Genomic DNA, 20352 nt, shown 5'->3' on the forward strand with positions numbered 1-20352 from the left:
TTTTTCGGACTAGTGAAATGAACTCTTAAGAGAAATCACAAAATAACAATTCTACAGACATTGTTGGTATGTATCATGTGTGTATAGACAACTTTAAAAGAATAGGGGAGGGGGGGTTAATTAGTGCCGTACACAAATTTTTCATCCTTGTTATAGTTTCAAAAATATCTATTAAAAGCTTAATATTTTGATATAAAATTACCTCAATTGCTGGTCCTGGCATTTGTCGATTGATCACCACAATCGCTCTGGAATGGCCATCTCCAGGAATACAATCATTTCGGTAACAATCGGTGAGGTTCCGTGGACAATCGTGACAGGCTTTCGTCATGGTATAGTAGTTCTCCACGGTAAAATGATAGTGGCAAACCATAGGCGCCTCACCATAAGAGCGCCTCACTCTTTGTGACACAAGTTTACGCCGTGTACATGGGGTGTTTGTTCAAGAAGAACGTATTCGTAGTGTAGTGACGAATTGTTAACATTTTCTATAAAAATATTATTTGTCATTAATGTTATCCAAAATATTTATGACAACAGTATATTGTTTTTTATATTAGGGGTAAAAATGATATTTTTACTTGTAGCGAGGCTACTGAATAGAACATGCTTTTTTTTCAAACGTCACAAATAATATTTTCTATTCTTCAATCGAGAAACTATGGTTAAATTTGTTGAATTTATTTTATGTCAGTGTAATAATATATTTTCGGATTTTGTTCTTGTGTTGCAATGTATTCTTTACTTTTATCCCTAGGCATTAAAATGTGATTATTTTATATTGTCAATCACGGCCGCAGAAATTAATACTTTGTGATGTTTGAAAAAAATTATTTATTGAACTAGGTTATTTTCTTATTTTAATCTTTTTAAATCTAGTATATTTGACAAATATTGCGAAATAATAATAATAACCAAAAAAAAAAAAAAAAAAAATAAACTTTAAAAATATATATACTGCGGAAAAAGTTTTATTTAGTCCTAGATTGCTTTATTGTCAGTGATACCAATCTAAAAGCACTTTTTATTATTTTATTTTCAGCTATTTTTGCGCCCCGAGATAACGTACCATCCGATAAAAGCCAGCCCTGCAAAACTAACAACGTATGCTAAAATAGTACTGACTGATCCATATTATAAAAGATAGACTAACAATATTCATTGATTTTTTTTACCGAACATAGTGATGCAGAAATTAAACAAGCCTTTTGTTTAATTACAGTTTGATTGGCCACAGACAATTATTATTTAATAATCAGATAAATGTGGCAACTCTTGACATTTTTACAGCAGAGTTACCACCTAAATCTCCAGCGGGAAATTTAATTACAGTTAGTCAGCCCGGCGCCGAATATGGCCATAGTTGGCAACAATGAATTTAAAAATTGCGCCCTCGATTACATAACTAAGAGTTTAATTGGTAGCGTTTATTTGAGGTTCTATCCAATAAAGGAGTTGTAAACTAATTGATGCAGTTACAAAACTATAATTTCTCCAAAAAAATCCTATATGGGTATTTCATAAAATTATTAAAAAAAAAATTCACAAAATAAAAATAGTTATTTTTGTAAAGACTTCTGGCGTCAATCCAAACGGAAACTACTTATCAGAACTTAAGTTTACAGATATACAAATTTGCCTAACGAACAGAAAAATTCTTAATTTTTCGGAAAGTTTATCTCTTTCCGTCGTTGGAAGCAAAAAAATACAAAGAATAAAGAAAATAACTATTTAAAATATTTAAATTCAACTATTATTCGAGAACACTTGTTTTTTAAAAACAGATATTGCCCATGCAAAAACCGTTGACGTTCTGTTAAGATGACATTATATTAAATTAAACTTCAAAATTAACAATTACTCTCTGATAACAATTACTTAATAAGGTAAAACCAAAAAGCCCAAGCTTACTATTATATGTTTATTTTTAATTTTACGTATGTTATGTTTAACTAACATCTACAGATGCATAAGCAATACATTTATTTTTATTAGATTGTATTAACAAAGCCTTTTTATTTTTCTTTAGAGACTACCGTTTCTTTCATTATAACTTTGGCGTTATTAAAATTTATTCTGTGCACTGTGTCCCATGAATGCTGACAAATGTTAGATTTGTGAAAATCTCCCTTTCTTAAATAATCTTTATGTTCTTTAAAACTATAATTCTTGTACGGGTGAGATGCTCATTTAAACCAGGACCGAACTAGTTATTTTTAAAATTATGTTAATTACATTTAATTATCTCTATTTAAAGTACTTTTTCATTAATTTGTATAGAGTATTTTTATAAATATGTAAATTCAAATTACCCTATACCATTTTAAGGCGGGTATTTTAATTTTTAATGATAAAACAACTGTCTAAAATATTATAATTATTAAACTTTATGAAAATGAAATCGCATACTCCAAAAGTAATAATGACTTACTTCCAACCTTAAAAGGGTCAAAATATTTAGATGAACGCTGTTTTATTCAAGACTAAATAATACCATCGTACCTACTTTAAAATTAACTTTATTTAAATTTGAAGAAGAACATATCTAATTACCTTTTATTGCCATGGCAAAATGATCATAAAAATATTTACAGAACTCTTCTAATTAAAGCTATTATATTAACATAAATAAACAATTAGAAGCATTACAAGGATTCAGTTAGAACTTATCAATTACATTGTCTAGCATTCAACTATATAGAGGCCATGGAAATGTATTTCAAAATAATGTAAATTTTAATTCACACTGTTAGGAAGACACTGAACTTTTACTACAGCATAGTAATTTTTATATTTATTTGCATTTATTCGTGTTGTGTGATTCCGTTGTTATTTTGAGTATAAATGAGATTATCACTGGAATTGCATTATGTTCAAGGCATTTTAGACTCACCTGTTGCGTTGTTGTTGTTTATTGATATAATTAATACCAAGATTAAAATCCATGAAGCGTATTGTAGGCTTGAAGCCATGGCATCTGTAAAAGAAAAGTAGTGTTGTAAAGTTGGTTTATTAGAAAAATGTAAAGTGTTACAGATATATGTTTGTGATATATTGTGTGGCAATAAAAAATGGTATAAATATACAGGATTTCTAACTGGTTCATTAAAAAAAATTCTTAATTATTCGGGTATACTTTTAAATACTTCTGCCTTTCTGGCAGTTCCAGCTTAACCGGAAGTGGGTGGCTGCCAATATGTTTATTTTAACTTCTCCAAAAATCTCTTTATAGGTATTTCGCCACTGCACTGCAAGAAATTCCTACAAAATAAAATAGTTATTTTTTGTAAACACTTCTGGCGTTAAACCTAAACGGACGTTGCTTGTCAGAATAAAGAATAAAATGCTTAACGTTTCCAAAAGTTTATCTCTTCGGTCGTCGGAAATAAAAAATACAAAGAATAAAGAAAAAAACCATAAAAAACTATTTAAAATATTTAAATTCAACTATTCGAGAACACTTTTTTTTTTTTTTTTTTTTAAAACAGATACGTCTACCAGAAACCGTTGACGTTCTGTTAAAATGACATTATATCAAGTTAAACTTCAAAATTAACAATTACTACCTGATATCAATTACTTAATAAGGTAAAACCAAAAGCCCCAAATCTTTCTGTATGATTATTTTAAATTTTACGTGTGTTATGTTTATTTATGTTATGTTTTAAAATCAAAAAAGCGATTGCTATACATTTTAAGGATTTTTTTGGAGAGATGAATCCGCCATATGGGTATAGACATTTTTTATGTTTAAGTAGCGCCCTCAATACCGGGTGTTTAAAAGTGTAGCTCACCTGAGGGATGACCCGTATAACTTTTTTATTTTTTAAAATAAAAAACGGATATGGTATGTTTAATATCTATACTAATATAAAATCCTATGACTGACTCACTGATTACGATCCTGCTCAAACCACTCAACATAAGAAGCAAGAATTTTGGCACAGGTTGATTCTAGGGTGTAGAGGTTCGATAAGAAGGGATTTTGAAATTCCAGTTCTGTGAGTGGTGAAACTAATTCCCTAAAATATTACAATATTTTTTATTTAAAAACGGTCAAATTTCCGAAAAAACGCATATTTTAAGATTTTTTTTTTTTTATTTTTAAAATGTATATTAGGCGGCAAGCTTCGAAAATCTGGTCATTGGTTAATCAGACCATGCTTAAAGCGCTGACGTAAAAAGCTGATTTTTGGAAAACAGATTGACTTTAGGTTCGATAAGAAGGGATTTCGATAAGAAGGGAGTTCTCGAAACTCGAATTCTAAGGGGTGAAACTATCCCTCAAATATTAAAATATCTTTATTTAAAAAACCGGTGAGTTTTTCGGAAAAACTCTTAAACACGTGTATTTTATTTTGTTGTTTTGCCATATTTTAAGATTTTTATAAATTTTTACAGGGTGTTTCATAAAATGTGACCATTGAGTAATCACGATTCTGCTTAAACTGCTTGATCGCAAAAGCTGATTTTGGCAAACGGATTGACTGGGGTGTAGAGGTACGATAAGGAGGGGTTTCTCGAATCTCAAATTCCAAGAGGGTGAAAACCCTCATATATTACAATATTTGTTATTTAAAAAACGGTTAGTCTTTCCGGAAAACGCTTGGACAAGCATAATTTATTTGGTTTTTTTACATATTTTGAAATTTTTTAAAAAATCATACAGGGTGTTCCAAAAAGTTGGGTAATTTCTTAACCACGATTCTGCTTAAACTGCTTGACCTAAAAATGTATTATTATTATTAATTATTATTTCTTCTTATTTCTGGCAAATGAATTTTACGAAAGTCAAATTCCAACGATATGAGACTACCCCTCAAATATTACCAAGTTATATAATAATATCGCCATATTGTTTTTTTTTTCATACTGACATAAATGTGAGAAAATTTTATCCAGTTTGTATGTTAATGGAAATTTTTGCCTTTGTTTAATATCACCATTACAAATGGATTAATTAATTAATCTGACGCGAACGAAGTCGCTGGTACACGCTAGTATGATATAAATCGGTATTGATTGACGTATTCAATTACTTTTACGGACATCCTGTTTCACCGAAAATTTCTACAACTTTTATTTTAAATGGTAGGTACCCTCGATTATTTGATACAAAGCAACATTCTGCATAGAATGACATACATATATGTCAACTTTGACATTTTCGCTTAAAAAATTGAATTTAAATTTCAGTCTAGAGTACATATAAGCGATACCAATTAAACTTTAGTTACGTAATCGAGGGCGCGATTTTAAATTCATTGTTGCCAACCATGGATACATTCGGCGCCGGGCTGACTAATCTGGAATTTAAATTTACCGCTGATTCAAATGGTAGTTTGCTGTAAAAATGTCAAGCTGCCACATTTATTTATTTATTTCATGACATTGTCATTCGTTTTGGACAATTTTATTTTTGTATTACGAGTTTTTTGATTAAAAAAAAAAAAAAAAAAAAAAATTTAAGCTTAAAAATTTTTACTAGCACACCTTGCAGTCGAATATGGTTCTTTTAGTACCTCTTTTAGTGCAAAGTGTATAAGATAGCTTAATAGCCGCTGCAAAAAACTCATCACAACCTTATTAGAATATTTTAAAATTGAAAGCGATAGTAATGGCTCCTTATGTCCCTTAAGTGCTAAGGAGGTGAGTTTTACACGTCATAACTGATTTGAAATTATAATTAATTTATTTTTGTTTCATTAAATATTTGATTAAAAAATATATATAAAAGTGGGACGCTGTGCCGGTCACGAAATAAGTGCAAGTATTTAACTGGTTGAGTTTTTTCATGAAATTTTTTTTGAAAATTCGAAATTTTTGTAATTTTTTTTAGTTTTAGTTAAAAACATAATTTATTTATAATATGGCAACATAGGTATTTGATTAAATATACAAGAAAGAAAATCCAGAAAAAGATCCAGTGGTTTTAAAATTTTAGCAAAAATCATTTTTTTTGAAATTTCCAAAGTAAAATAACTCTTAGCTAGTAGGTATTATTAAGTAGTTTAACTAAATACTAAAATGAGCAAGTTAGCTGCTAGTTCTAATTAAATATTATTCAAATAAAAAATAACGAGATATCAAAAAGAACTTTTTCTTTATCGTGGTAATACCAGATTAATCAATTAAATTCAGATTTTCTATCATCATTGATCATATAAATTAATGTGCCAACAAATTGTTTTAAATATCTCTGTACCCATTAGTCACGGATACAAAGTAACGAATTATATTAGGTTCAGTGATGGTCAAGGTTTTTCCCAACTTCTTTAGCTCGTACAATTTCTTCCCAGTCAGCATCATCCGGTTTTTTTAATTGATGGGATTTTGGCGTCTTCGATTCTTCACCGTGTGGGGATTTCTCTTTAGATGATCCCATTAAAATGTATTTAATAGTCGAGATAATGATTTTAAATATAATTGTAATGGTTTAATTTGTTGACAAGCAAAATTAGAATGACTATTTTAATAATTTTTAAAATATAAAAAGTTCATTTCAAATTATAGTATTTCGGGTTACTCTGGGTTTTAATAATTGAAATCGAAGCATTAAATATCTTTACTTTTGTTTTAAACAGTTTCATTCATTCAGTAATTTATACTATACAATCTAATCTATACTAAACAGAGAAATAAGTGCATGTATTTTAAGAGGTGGCAGATCTAGGCAAAACGAACATATTTTCTTTACCATTTTTAACATAAATTAATAATAACGAAGTTATTTAACTTATAATTTTAAAAAATAGTGGCAACATTTTGAGAGCCTCCGGCAGAAATCGATAATCAGCCGCAAATACCAAGCAATTACCAGAATCCCAGCTTGTTCGACGCATAGTGTTGACACATCGACTAGAATGATTCAAAAACGACTTGGAAAATTCAGATTCAGACAAAATTCAGAACATTAGAAAACGGGACTCCGATAGATAGCAGTAATCGATGTAATTAGGTAAACGTGTATTTGGCAAAAAAAACATTAAGATTCCATCTGAATTATTTAGGATTATTTTTTGAAAATTTGAACTACTCTGTTTTTCTATTTCACACTCTTGTTTTGTAAAAAAAACATCAAAATAATTGATATTTCTATTTGAATACTAAAAGTATTTTTACAGGCTTATCTTACATTTGCCTATTTTTTTAGTTTTGTCAGAGGTTTACTGTTTTGAGTAAAATCTGTTTAAATGTAGATCAAAGGTTGACTATTTACATATCTAATAGAGGGCGCTGATTCTGAACTGTTGAAAAGCTGCTATAATTGTTCATTATTTAGTTTCATTATTTCAGTTTACTAAACTGTAAAAAAGGTACGTATTTAAAATATAGTAGACATTGCATTATACTTAGTAATCTACAATGATTAAAAAATCTAGTGAATAAAATTAATTTAAGTATTTTGTTTGTAAAAATTTAAAAATGTTGACTTATAACTTATAAATAAACAGAATGTGGATAAAGTAGGAGGTGGCAACATTGCATTCTCTCGAAGCACTATAAACAAATTTCCGGAAACTGAATAAGCGGCACTCAAAAGTTTTTCAATATTTTTCGGAAAATATCAAGAAAAATATAAAAATAAAACATTTTTTTTTGTCGCAAAAAAAACTCATGGCCGTGTTTCTGGCGTCGAACTATATTACCAGTTAAAATACTCTCCACTTATTTCTAGGACACGCTGTATAGATTAGTGCAGAAAAGCTTTATTGAAGCGAATTATCAACGTATGTATATAGAACAAGTTGGCATGCCATATTAAGCCGTCCAAAATATGAAAATTTTGATACATGACAGGCGCAATCCGAGGACTAAATCCGCAGACCAAATCCGCGGATCAAATCCGCTGATGTAAGTGTTGCTATTGAAATTCATATTGTTTTATTGGTTTGTCCACTGAATTCCTTGATAAAAAAGGAAATGCAAAGAAACTCTTAGAGTTCTCTAGAAATATCTCAGGCATACTCGTTCTCTTAGCACACTCTGTATACAGTCATTTGTAAACTTACGTCTATGTAATTTTTGTTATAGCTTTATGTCTGTTTTTCCTTGTTTTCGAATTAATATAATACTAAAGATATGATGTTGTCTGACACGTGAAAGTTTATATGACTCTACTTTTACGCAATTTTGAATAGTATGCTGTTTATACTTATAGCAAATTGATACAACCACAAAAAGCTAATGTGCATATTTATTTTAAGTTATAGTCTTGTTTGACAACTTACTACGTTCATATGGATATCTATGAGGCTTAAATTAGTACGGATATGGTATAAAGGTATAGACATTACATACGATACTACAGGGTGTCTTAAATAAATGCAAATATTTTCAGGCTGGTAGATCTCGATAAAGAAATATATTTTACCGTTTTTCAACTAATCCAAAATAACCGAGTTATTTTCTTTTTAAAATTTCCAAAAAATATATTTTGTTTAAATTTTGAGAACCACCTGATCTTTTCTGGGCTTTCTTTCTTGTAAATCTAGTACCTATGTTGCCATATTATCAAAAAAATTATATTATTTAACTAAATACTAAAAAAAATCAAAAAATTTCAAAAAATTCAAAAATTTTCATTTTTTTTTATCGCGAAAAAACTCATGATCGTGTTTCTGGGGTCGATTTAAGACTCACTTCCTGTATATTAGAATTTTCAAAATATGAATATTTCTATAAAAAAAATATTTCTAGGAAAATCAATTTACATTATGAATATAGATACTTCAAAGATTCAGTAATTAGAACATTGTTCAATAATAATTATAAGATGTATAATTATCTACGGTTAAGCTGTTTCTTGAATATGTAGCTATTAAAATTCTAAACGTATTTAGCCTAGTGGCAGATGCAATTAATGCATTACATGCCTTAAAGCTAATGCCGATATTTATGCATGTCATTCTGTGGTTGAATATTTAATTCTAAACTGTTTTGTTATTTACTGGTACTCGGAAAGTACTAACTTAGTAAACTTAACAAAGGATATATAATTTTTTTCGAATTTTTTAAGTTAATGCCCGCAGGTTTAGTGCGATATAATGAAACTAGAAAATTGCCATGGCGTCACCAGCCATCTTGATTTCAAGTTTATTGAAAAATCTGTTTTTATTCAAACGGAGCTGATAGATATAAGAGACCCTAATAGTGCTTAAAGTATATTTTAAATCTTGGTTTCGAGTTATTTAAAATAATACATAGTGTTGAATTTGAAATAACGAAGTTTTTATGTAAAATACATATTTAAAATAGACCAGCAATCTTTGATACCCCTGTATACATTTAAGGAAGCAACCAATTTTTGACACACCCTGTACAATATTTTGTTTCTACATCTTTCCGTTTTCGTATAATCAACCGAGGCGAATGAGGTGCGCTACCCTGTATTTTAATAAGAGTTTGCAAAAAATGTAATTTACAAAATACCATGTGAATGTGATACATTTTATATTGGTCAAAACATCTAAACATGTAAATGTTCTAATTAAAGAACATAAATAGCTCTTTAGAAAAGGATATTTACAAATCTAAAATTTGTCAGCATTTCAGGACACAGGCCACAAAGTAGATTTAATAAAAGAAATAGTCTCTAAATGCAAAATAAAGGAGGCTCAGTAATGTATGGCTATCGATCAGACTATAATATAAAAACTAAATAATATTTTATATATTATAGTCTTTTTGGTATTGCCTTATTAGATGACTGTTTTTAGCAAGCAATTGTCAATTACAAATATGAGATTATATTATGACAATATGTATATCCAAATATCAACAATTTGATAAACATGTCTGTGCATTGTTTTTGAGTAAATGGATTTTAGCAACGTGAAATAATTTAAATATAAATCTCCCTATTTTGATAATACCTAAAAACTGCAAGAAATATTGTCCATTTTATAGTCCTGTGAAATAAGTGCAAGTATATTAAAGGGTGGTAGATCTCGATAAAAAGTTGTGGATTTTCTCTTTCTTGTAAATTTTAATCTAATACCTATGTTTTCATATTATCAAGAAATTATGTTTTTAACTAAAACTAAAAAAAATTTGAAAGAATTTTCAAAAAAAAAATTTCGAATTTTCAAAATTTTTTTACGGAAAAACCATAGGCGTGTTTCTAGGATTGAACCATACTACCAGTTAAAATATTATTTGCACTTATTTCTGGGACACTTCTGTATATGTGTTTCATATATTCACATTTATATATAGATTTTTCTTTATTATTGCAACAAAAAGAGATTATAGAGATTAAAAACAATATTTATTAAAAGATATCATCATCGAATAATATAAACAGTTTCGCAGTGTTTTGAAATACCCATAATTAAATGTAAAATTTCTCTTCGATCAAATTGGGCACTTCCGGTCTTGTTAAAAATATTATCGCTAATAAATATCTATAGTATTTTTTGCTAATTGACTACTTTGGGATATTTAGCAATATTCGCACGTTCATTATTAGCATTTTTAGGTATGTTGCAATTTTTAGTCATGTAACTTGTTGAACTAACTAATTAGAAGCCTTGGCAGACACATCAAATACAAAAAAAAACATTCTAGCATTTATTTTTATTAATTTGTGTCTCACAAGAAATGATATTCATCAGAATCTTTTCTTTAAAGAATAGAATATATTTTTTTAACAAAAATATGCTGGAACACATCCATTAGTATTTTAAATTGTGATCTTTTTGATGTAAGAAAATTTTATATATCTTCTAAACATACAGTACTGGACACTTCATTTCTGTGGTCTATATTTTAACGCATGCGACAGAGAAAAATATATATTTTCGGTTGAAAGACAGAAACACAAAATAAAAAGCAGCATACAATGTTGCCTTTTTTACCTGTGTAGGCAGGGTAAAGAATAAAAATACTACTTAAATGAAGATAATATATCGGAGCTAAATATAATCTATTACAGCTGTAGTAAAACGAGTAACTAATTGTAGTTGGGCGGAAGTATTAGATTTAACAGTCGGAAGTGCTAGTGTAAGTAGTTACGTGAGAGATTGGAGGGTATTAACGGAACCTTCCCTATCAGATCACAGAATCATCGAGTTCAAATTAGGAGAACTACAATTCAAACGAACCTCGAAGAGTATCCAGTTAACTGACTGGGAACTATACCATATCAATCTCGTAGAGAACCTGGACCAAATAGATGCAGGTATGGCTAGGAACCACCTGTATCTAGAAAAGTACGTAAGGGAAGTCAGTGGGGTACAATATTGGATGCATATGAATCTAGTTGCCTCACAAGTAAGGGCATACAAAAAAGTAATAACAAGCCCTGTGGAACAAGAAGTTGGCCAATCTTAGATCGGAAGTCCGACGACTCTTCAAGAGAGCCAAATACAGTGGCGAATGGCAGCTCTACACCGAGAAATTAACTGAGTATAATAAGGAGATTAGAAGGGAAAAACGGTCTGACTTCAGATCCTTTTACGAAAACATCACTTCAACTACTTATGCAGCTAGGCTGCAGAAAGCTATGGCCAAGAGTGGATCTATCCCCAACTTGGCACTTAAGAAACCTGACGGACGCTACACGGAAGGAGATGAACAGAGAGCCAACCTCCTACTTCATACAAACTTTCCAGGTAGCATATCTATTGATACGCATGTAGCTCCCACTGAACCCTACAATCCCTGCAGGGAAGACTGGGCTAGTTAGACATGCTAGTAATAACAGAACAAAACTGAAATGGGCTATTAACGTAAAACAATCTTCGATTTGCCTGGGTTTCAACAGGACACTGTCTCTCTAACGAACACCTCAGTAGCTGGAAGCTGAGAAACAATGGCGAATGCAGGTTCTGTGGGGAATATGGGAAACACCAGAATCTCATCACTGAGTGCGCCGAGACGACGACCATTCGTGCCATGAACTTTGGTACGGCTGATGTCAAGGATGGAGAGCTGGCCTCTATGGAGCCGTCTCAGATACTGGCTTTTGTTAAAGCCTTGAGACTGTATGATGAGTTATAACTCAAGAAAGGGGAACACACAATAGATCTTTAAGGTCGCGGTGACTAACCCCCCTCCTAAACATTCTACATTCTACAACTAATTGTGGAAAATAAAGATCCAACCCTAGATGCAACATTTTTCATAAATTCCTAGTTGTGCGGTTTGAAATTTTGGTGAAAAATCCGGCAATACCGCATAGAAGAAATGTATCAACCCAAGTTTTTCCTCTTTTTAATAAAGTTGATTCTTCATTAAGCTGTCTACATCACCGTTTTACGCGTTAAAACCCAGAATTACACGTTATTCTTACCCTTACACGTTAAAATCCAAGAACAGACCTGCTGAAATGCTTCCCCCAGAAGAAAGACTGCCCCTACCACAAGACGACGCCCCAGAAGTTCTCTTGGGAAAAGTAGAACAGGTGCTTCAATTAAGTTAGCATGGAGTACTTATGGGACAAACTCAATCAAATTCAAATCTAGAATGCCACTTTATCTAAAGAAGAAAACATTCGACCAATGTGTACTACCAGTCATGATTTATGCATGCGAAACCTGGACACGTAAAAGTGATATTATAAGGAAACTGCAGATTGCACAATTCTCAATGGAAAGAAATGTGCTGGAAATAACCAAAAATGACCGTAAAAGAATAGAGTGGATACGACAAAAGACGCAGGTAATAGATGTCATCCACAGAATCAAATCCTGCAAGTGGCAGTGGGCACGACACCAGAAGGACGGACAACAGATGGACCACAAAAATTACAGCATGGTGCACACGAAGAATTAAGAGACCTAGAAGAAGACCAAATCTGAGATGGGACCATGATATTAGGAAATTAGCAGGGATAAGTTGGACCCAGATAGCCAACAATAGACAACAATGGGTACAACTACAATGAGAGTATCTAAATATGTGAGGAAGGCTACACCATAATTGAAAATGGTTGAATAAGCTGAAGGTGATGATGATTATTATGATGAATATCATCCGTAAAAAGTTATTTTTTATAAATACCACTGGGTAGAATCCAAACGAAAACTAACAAAACTAAAAAATATCCTTAAAGTTCCAGGAGGCAAAACCAAAGAGCTTAAAATAATAACGTTTAAAAATGGTATGGTCGTGATATTGGAGACATCGTTTTGAATGCTAATCGAATGGCATTGATGTATCCACGTAAGTATACATGATCTAGGGTAGTAAGTAATAAGTTGTATGTTGGTGTCATGTTGGTGTATTGTCTTTTCATTGTGTCTTCATTTTGCCTATAGTTTGTATTTTGTATTTCGCTTAATGTTTTATCAACAAATGATGGTGAAGAATCTACTTTCATTAATGGTTCTTTTATGTGGTTTATATCTTTGTTTAACAACTTATTATTTTAACATATTGTTTTTGCTCTATCAGGTAAACTTTTTATAGCACATTTTTTTCAAGAAATAAACCCACCACAAAGGTATAACAGATATTATGTGTGTTGGTATCTATTAGTAATTAATATTGTAGAACTTGAATGGAATTGAGAGGATACAGAATCATTATTACTTCTAACAATTAAACAAATCTATTCTTCTAATAATTAGTAACAATTTGTTTGTTGTACAACTGATATTATTGAATTTTAATATTATTCAGTAACACTTTAATTTGCAATACTAAAGGTAAATTAAAATATATAATAAACGGCATTACTACAAAGAACGAATGCGATAATTAGCTAAAAGCGTCTATATCGAAGCTGATTTAATTTCAAAACAACCTCGAATAAAAATAACGTATACCTACGTTTTCGAGCTTTATTTAAATTATTTATATTAAATAACGCATTCTATTTTAAGCTTACGTATATGCTATATAGATATAATAACAGTTATAAATAATTCATCCGATATCCCGCAAAAAAAACAGAGAGAAAAACAAGAAATTACGAAAGCAATTGGCATGACGTTGAACCTAGTTTTGTTTCAGTAAAATCGTGCCCCACGTCACTGTCTAACCTCCGACGAAGGTCTTGGATGTCTATACTCGCTACTCTTCTATTAATTATAACATTTACAGAATTATTTAAAGACCTTGTATATCGTCGCAATGTTGTTATTGTTTAAATAATACAAATTGGTATGCGTATATCCATTTTTTTTAATAGTGATATATCTAGAGCCAGGGAAATTGCGATAGTTTTCAGTCTCACATTTTAAAACACTTGATTTGTCTTTTATTTTGTATTATTAATATTACCTATCAATAAAGTTTTTAAAGCGATTTTTAAATTCATTGTTGCCAACCATTGAAATATTCGGCGCCTGGCTGATTATAGTGATTATCTGGAATTTAAATTTCCCGCCGGGGATTCAGGTGGTAGCTCTGCTGTAAAAAATGTCAAGTTGCCACATTTATTTATTTATTTTCTGACATTGTCATTCATTTTGACATTTTAGTTTTGTATTGCGAGTTTTTGGTTTAAATGAATTATATTGTGATACTTTAAGCTTAAACATGTTTACGAGCAGACGTTGCAGTCGAACATTGTTCTTTTTAGAACCTCTTTTAGTGCGAAATGTACAAGATAGCTTAATAGCCGTAAAAAACTCATCGCAACTTTATTAGAATATTTTGAACGGGAAAGCGGTAGTAATGGCCCTTTATGTCCCTTAAGTGCTGTTAAGAAGGTGAGTTTTGTTGATGTAAATAATAACTGTTTATATATTTATAATTAATTTATTTTTGTTTCCTAAAATATTTTGATTAAAATAAAATATGTAAAAGTGGGAACACTGTGCCGGTCAAGATTAATCACGTGGCTAAGAGTTTATTTGATATGAACTATATGTAAAATCCCTCTTTAGTTCGTCATTTTGTAAAAAAGGTAAACAACGGTTATTTCCAGCTTTCGATGTGTCTGTTTTTAAATAAGAAGTGTATTTGTCGAAAACTATCGAATTTGTTTCAAAATTCATAATTTTTAGAGCGGTTTATTAAGGATGTACGATTCGCTACCGTTGTGTTTTTCATTCTATTTTTGTTCTGCGTGAAATAAAATATTGCATGCCCGCACTTTGCTGTACTTCCAAGTGCTTAAAGAATGGACCGAAATATCATTGCTTTCCGAATCCAAAAAATCGTTTGCCTGAGTTTGTTTTTTGTATACCTCCTGAAACAATAAGCAGCACTCTTTGTTGGTCAGGCATATTTATTTTATGAGTAAAGCCCCATTCCCTATGCCCTGATGCTATTCATCGATGCGGTTCGTAAAGGTTATGTGTCGATTTGATGCGCCAATGCGTCCGAACCATCCAAAGAAATATCACGAACACTATGGACGAATTTCGCATACAAAAACGAATATCGCATAGACGAGCGGCATCGCCGCATCTCTTTGCGGAACCGCATTATACTCACTATTTGCATGGACACATGGACACATCAAATCAACGCATCAGCGTATAGTAAATATGGGGCTTAAAACGCCACTGACAAGCTAGCTTTCGCTTTGCAAAAAATATAACTAAATTTATTTTTCAGGAACGAAATATGGCGCATTTTTCAAGAGAAATGAACTCGTCACAAAAAGATCGACATAATTCGTGATATTCTTATTATTTATTAGATATTTTCATTATATTTTTATTCCTTCTATATTAAGTATTTAAAGTTAAAATGTATTTTATTACGTTTACTTGCATTTTTTAATAAATCTTTATTAAAATTTGTTTAAAACTTCTACCTAAAAACATAATTTGATTGAGCACGTTTTATCGAACTATTAGTTATTGGAGCAATTGAGCATTAATTGCCGAATTTTTAGCTTAAAACATTCTGCACGTGCTCTAGACTTTATTTGACTAATCTTGTAGTTAAACAGTTTTATAGCACTTTAAAAAGTATAAAACTAAACATACCTCTTCCTACTTTTTTGATATTTATAATAAACAGGGTGAGTCTTAAATAAGTGCAAATATTTTCAGGGCTGGTAGATCTCGATAAAAGTAACATATTTTCTCTTTACCGTTTTTCAAATAAGTCTTCTTTCTTGTTTTAAAATTTAAGCAAAATAACGGAGTTATTTTGCTTAAATTTTGAGGACCACTGTATCTTTTCTGGGTTTTCTTTAATGTAAATTTAATCTACTACCTATTTTGCCATATTATCAAAAAATTAGGTTTTTTAAAAACTAAAAAAATTTCAATTCCATATTTTAAAAAAAAATCTCGAAAAAAACTCATAATCCTATTTCTGGAGTCAAAATATACCACCCTAAAAACATTTGCACTTATTTAAGACTCTCCCTGTATAAGTATCTTTCAATATTTTCAGATGTTTATTCTAAAATTTAATAAGATTTTTAAACGTTAAAAATATTGAATATTATAGCTCTTCTGTTGTTAACTTTTGTTTTACATATACGAGTACATATCTTGAATTTGAATATGTTTACAACATATTCAAATAGTTCTTGTAGTCGTTTTTTAAACGACTAGAAGACTCTACTTCTTGCGTTTTAATTATGTTTATAAGTGATAATCTTGAATCGCATCTTTGCGAAAATTCCATAAATATAATATATGTGCGTATTTTTTTATAAAAAAAAAACTAGCGTGTGCCAGCGACTTCGTTCGCGTCGAATTGTAGTGGTGATGAATTGTAATGGTCATTTGTAATGGTGATGATAAAGCAAACCAAGCATTTCCATTAACATACAAACTGGATAACATTTTCTCACATTTATGTCAGCAGGAGAAAAAACAATATGGCGATATTATTATAAAACTTGGTAATATTTGAGGGGTAGTTTCATCTCGTTGGAATTTGACTTTCGAAAAATCCGTTGGCCAAAAATAAGCTTTTTACGTCAAGCGGTTTAAGCAGAATCGTGGTTAAGAAATTACCCAACTTTTTGGAACACGCTGTATGATTTTTAAAAAAAAATCAAAATATGTAAAAATACCAAATAAATTATGCTTGTCCAAGCGTTTTCCCGAAAGACTAACCGTTTTTTAAATAACAAATATTGTAATATTTGAGGGGCGTTTTCACCCTCTTGAAATTTGAGATTCGAGAAACCCCCCTTATCGAACCTCTACACCCCACAGTCAATCCGTTTGCCAAAAATCAGCTTTAAACGTCAAGCAGTTTTAGCAGAAACGTGATTACTCAATGGTTATATTTTATGAAACACCCTGTATATATTTATAAAAATCTTAAAATATGTAAAACAACAAAATAAAATATACGTGTTTAAGAGTTTTTCCGAAAAACTCACCGGTTTTTAAATAAAAAATATTTTAATATTTGAGGGATAGTTTCACCCCCTTAGAATTCGAGTTTCGAAAAATCCCTTCTTATCGAACCATTATCACACCCTAAAGTCAATAAAAGTAATTATTACATATTTCTAAATGAAGCATGCATTTTTCTGCCTTTCTCTTGTGAGTTTTTTAAGGATAATTAGGGTACGCACTGACATATAATTTTTAGTCGGCCGACTATTTAGTTGCAAAAATGAAAACAATACATTCCTATGAAACCAATCGGCCCAATATTTCATTACATTTCGTTGTCTTAGGCTATGCGCTGACAGTCAATTTTTAATCGGCCGATCCATACTAAATAAAATTTAAAAGTCAGGGAATTCAAAGTGTCTTGTTTTTCAAATTAATATTTTTTTGGAAAATATGCGATAATTGTTTTGAGTAGTTTATTTTTAAACTTATTAATGAAAGTTCTTTATTATTTCAGAAGTGGTAGTAAAGAATTAATTATATTCAGCTGTCTAAATGTTAAATAAATCTATTCCAAAAAAAATATTGTACCGTCTGATCGAAAAAAGGCACCAAAGCAGCCTTTCATCATAACCTTATACAGGATGAGTCTTAAATAAGTGCAAATATTTCCAAGGTTGGTAGATCTCGATAAAAGATCGAAACTCCAAAAAAATATGTCCAAAATAACTGAGTTATATTACTTTGAAAATTTCCAACAAAAATGATTTTTTTCTTAAATTTTGGGATCCACTGGATCTTTTCTGGGTTTTCTTTTTGTAAATTTAATCTACTAAACCAGCTTCAAAAAATAAGTCCAAAATAACCGAGTTATATTTCACTTTGAAAATTTTGAACAAAAATGATTTTTTCCTAAATTTTGAGAACCACTGGATCTTTTCTAGAACTTCTTTCTTGTAAATTTAATCTACTACCCACCATATTATCAAGAAATTGTTTTTTTTTATCTAAAAAATCATTTTTTTTTCTCATAAAAAAATCATTATCGTGTTTCGTAAATCGTAAATATTTGCACTTATTTCAGACTCACCCTGTATTATATAAATATAGCTATGCTCATATTATTTCAAAAAACATTTTTTTTTAAATAGGTACTCAAAAAATATTCTATTTTTTATTTTATATAAATATATGTATATTTAATTAAAAAATAAATACTAATCTTAAAAAGAGAGAAATAATTAACAATAAATACTTAATTATTGTAGTTTAAATAAAATTATTTTTTTTTCAAAAATTACTAAATAAGACTTACCTGATTCTATGTTTTCACAAGAAAATAAAATCTAGATCTCCAAAAAACCGAAGCTTTTTTCACCTCACACTTCGCAAAATTTTTCCCCTTTTTCGAAAAATCGTCTCTCCACCTCTCTGGGCAATCTCGTCGCGAAATTATCCAAAAACAAACTGAAAAATCTGACAATATCTCGGCTCAAAAGGTAAACACCACATTAGTAATATCGGGTACTGCCAAGACGGTGGTGGGGTACCCGCCAGGTGGTACGCACGTGATTATCGGCGGGTACCCGGCCGGGCGGCCAGCACCGGTTCTTTGGGGATTCCGAACAGCTGATGATTAAGAGCGCGTTGCAGAAGTGCGATGGGGGGCATATCGATACAGTTCTGTCTGTTCGGACCGGTCCATAGACGGCATTATTTGCCGTATGAAGTTTTGTTTACAGAACAAAAGATTTAAAAAGAGGGAGTAAGACAGGGGTGTGTTTTGTCTCCAATGTTGTTCGAGTTATACAGGGTGTCCCAGGCTGATCGTGCATTAGAAGTTTCTAGAGAACCACAATATTTAGATCGGAGGTTTTTTGCATATCATAGTTTTACAATGAGATCTATCAATTAAAAATATTTTCAATATGGCGGCACTTCCGGAAATACCGGAAGTGGACAGCAATTTTCTTATTTTAAATGAGTGCCCCATTTTTTATTACATACTTAAATTCTCTGTAAAATTTTATGAATTTTGATATTAAACACTCTATATCTAACATTAACCGTTTTTGAAAAAAAAAATTATTTAAATTTTTTGACCGAAAAAATCTGCCTGTCAAAAATATGTGTCTAGTCTAAACGTCAAATTTAGTGATTACCACAACCACTGTGCCATAAAGAAGAAACATGGGGCTATCTATTTCAAATATTAAATTGTTCGAATGTCATATAATAATGGCCGCAGCTGTCATGGAATTGAGCGATTAAAAAATTATCATAAATCCTTTTTTTTTCAAATAGAAACCCACTTTTTTTATTTTACTAGTGAAAAGGCTTTCCAATTCGTAACGTTTTGACTATACATGTTCCTATACCTAAAATCAATTATTTTTAAGTTATTTAAGATTTAGTTTTAAAGCGTGCATTTTTCTTGATTTTAATCAGTAGCCTATGACTTTAAACGTCAAGTGATGGAAAACAATAATAGATCTGGCCATGTCATATGGTGACACTTTGTTCAAAAAGCAGTATGTTATCGATCATCATTTCCAAGCCAAATTTACTCTGTTTTTTTTTCGATCATACGGTATATTATTAATAATATCAACTATTACATATCACTAAAGAGCGAAAGTACGAGATATATTTTTATAAATACACTACTTCGTTTCAATCGAAGTAGAAAGAATCGGCCTACAAATATGTGGTTGTTTATTTAAAACATTTATTTTTAACTTTAATAAAATTATATCCCTAGATTTTTCCGGTGTGTGTTCGTTTTCTGACAGATGGAAATAAATTTTCTGACACTTAATGTCAAAGGAAGCTAGATAAAATCAAGAAAAATATATGTTTTCAAACTAAATCTTAAATAACTTAAACACGATTTATTTTAGGTATAAAAACATGTATACTGAACAAGTAACGAATAGGAAAACTTTTGCACTAGTGAATTAGAAAAAGTGGGTTTCCATTTGAAAAAAATGATTTATGATAATTTTTAATCGCTCAATTCCATGACAGCTACCACCATTATTATATGATATTTAAACAATTTAATTTTTGAAATAAATAGCCACATGTCTTCTCTTTAAATCACAGTGGCTGTGGTAATCACTAAATTTGACAAATTTTTTTG

The 20352-nt window shown here is 30.4% G+C and overlaps 1 long non-coding RNA gene across 1 annotated transcript; it reads right to left on the minus strand.

Annotated features, from left to right (window-relative positions):
* Window positions 1–441: 441 nt before the first annotated feature.
* On the minus strand, window positions 442–18701 carry LOC115887880. Its single transcript, XR_004051170.1, has 3 exons — window positions 18526–18701; window positions 2894–2977; window positions 442–488 (listed from the first exon to the last, which is right to left on the minus strand). It is a non-coding gene; the product is annotated as an uncharacterized LOC115887880 (long non-coding RNA).
* Between the last annotated feature and the right edge of the window lie 1651 nt (window positions 18702–20352).

This window comes from Sitophilus oryzae, unplaced genomic scaffold (assembly GCF_002938485.1).
Source record: "Sitophilus oryzae breed Bouriz unplaced genomic scaffold, Soryzae_2.0 scaffold_65_pilon_pilon, whole genome shotgun sequence".
Lineage (NCBI taxonomy): Eukaryota > Metazoa > Arthropoda > Insecta > Coleoptera > Curculionidae > Sitophilus > Sitophilus oryzae.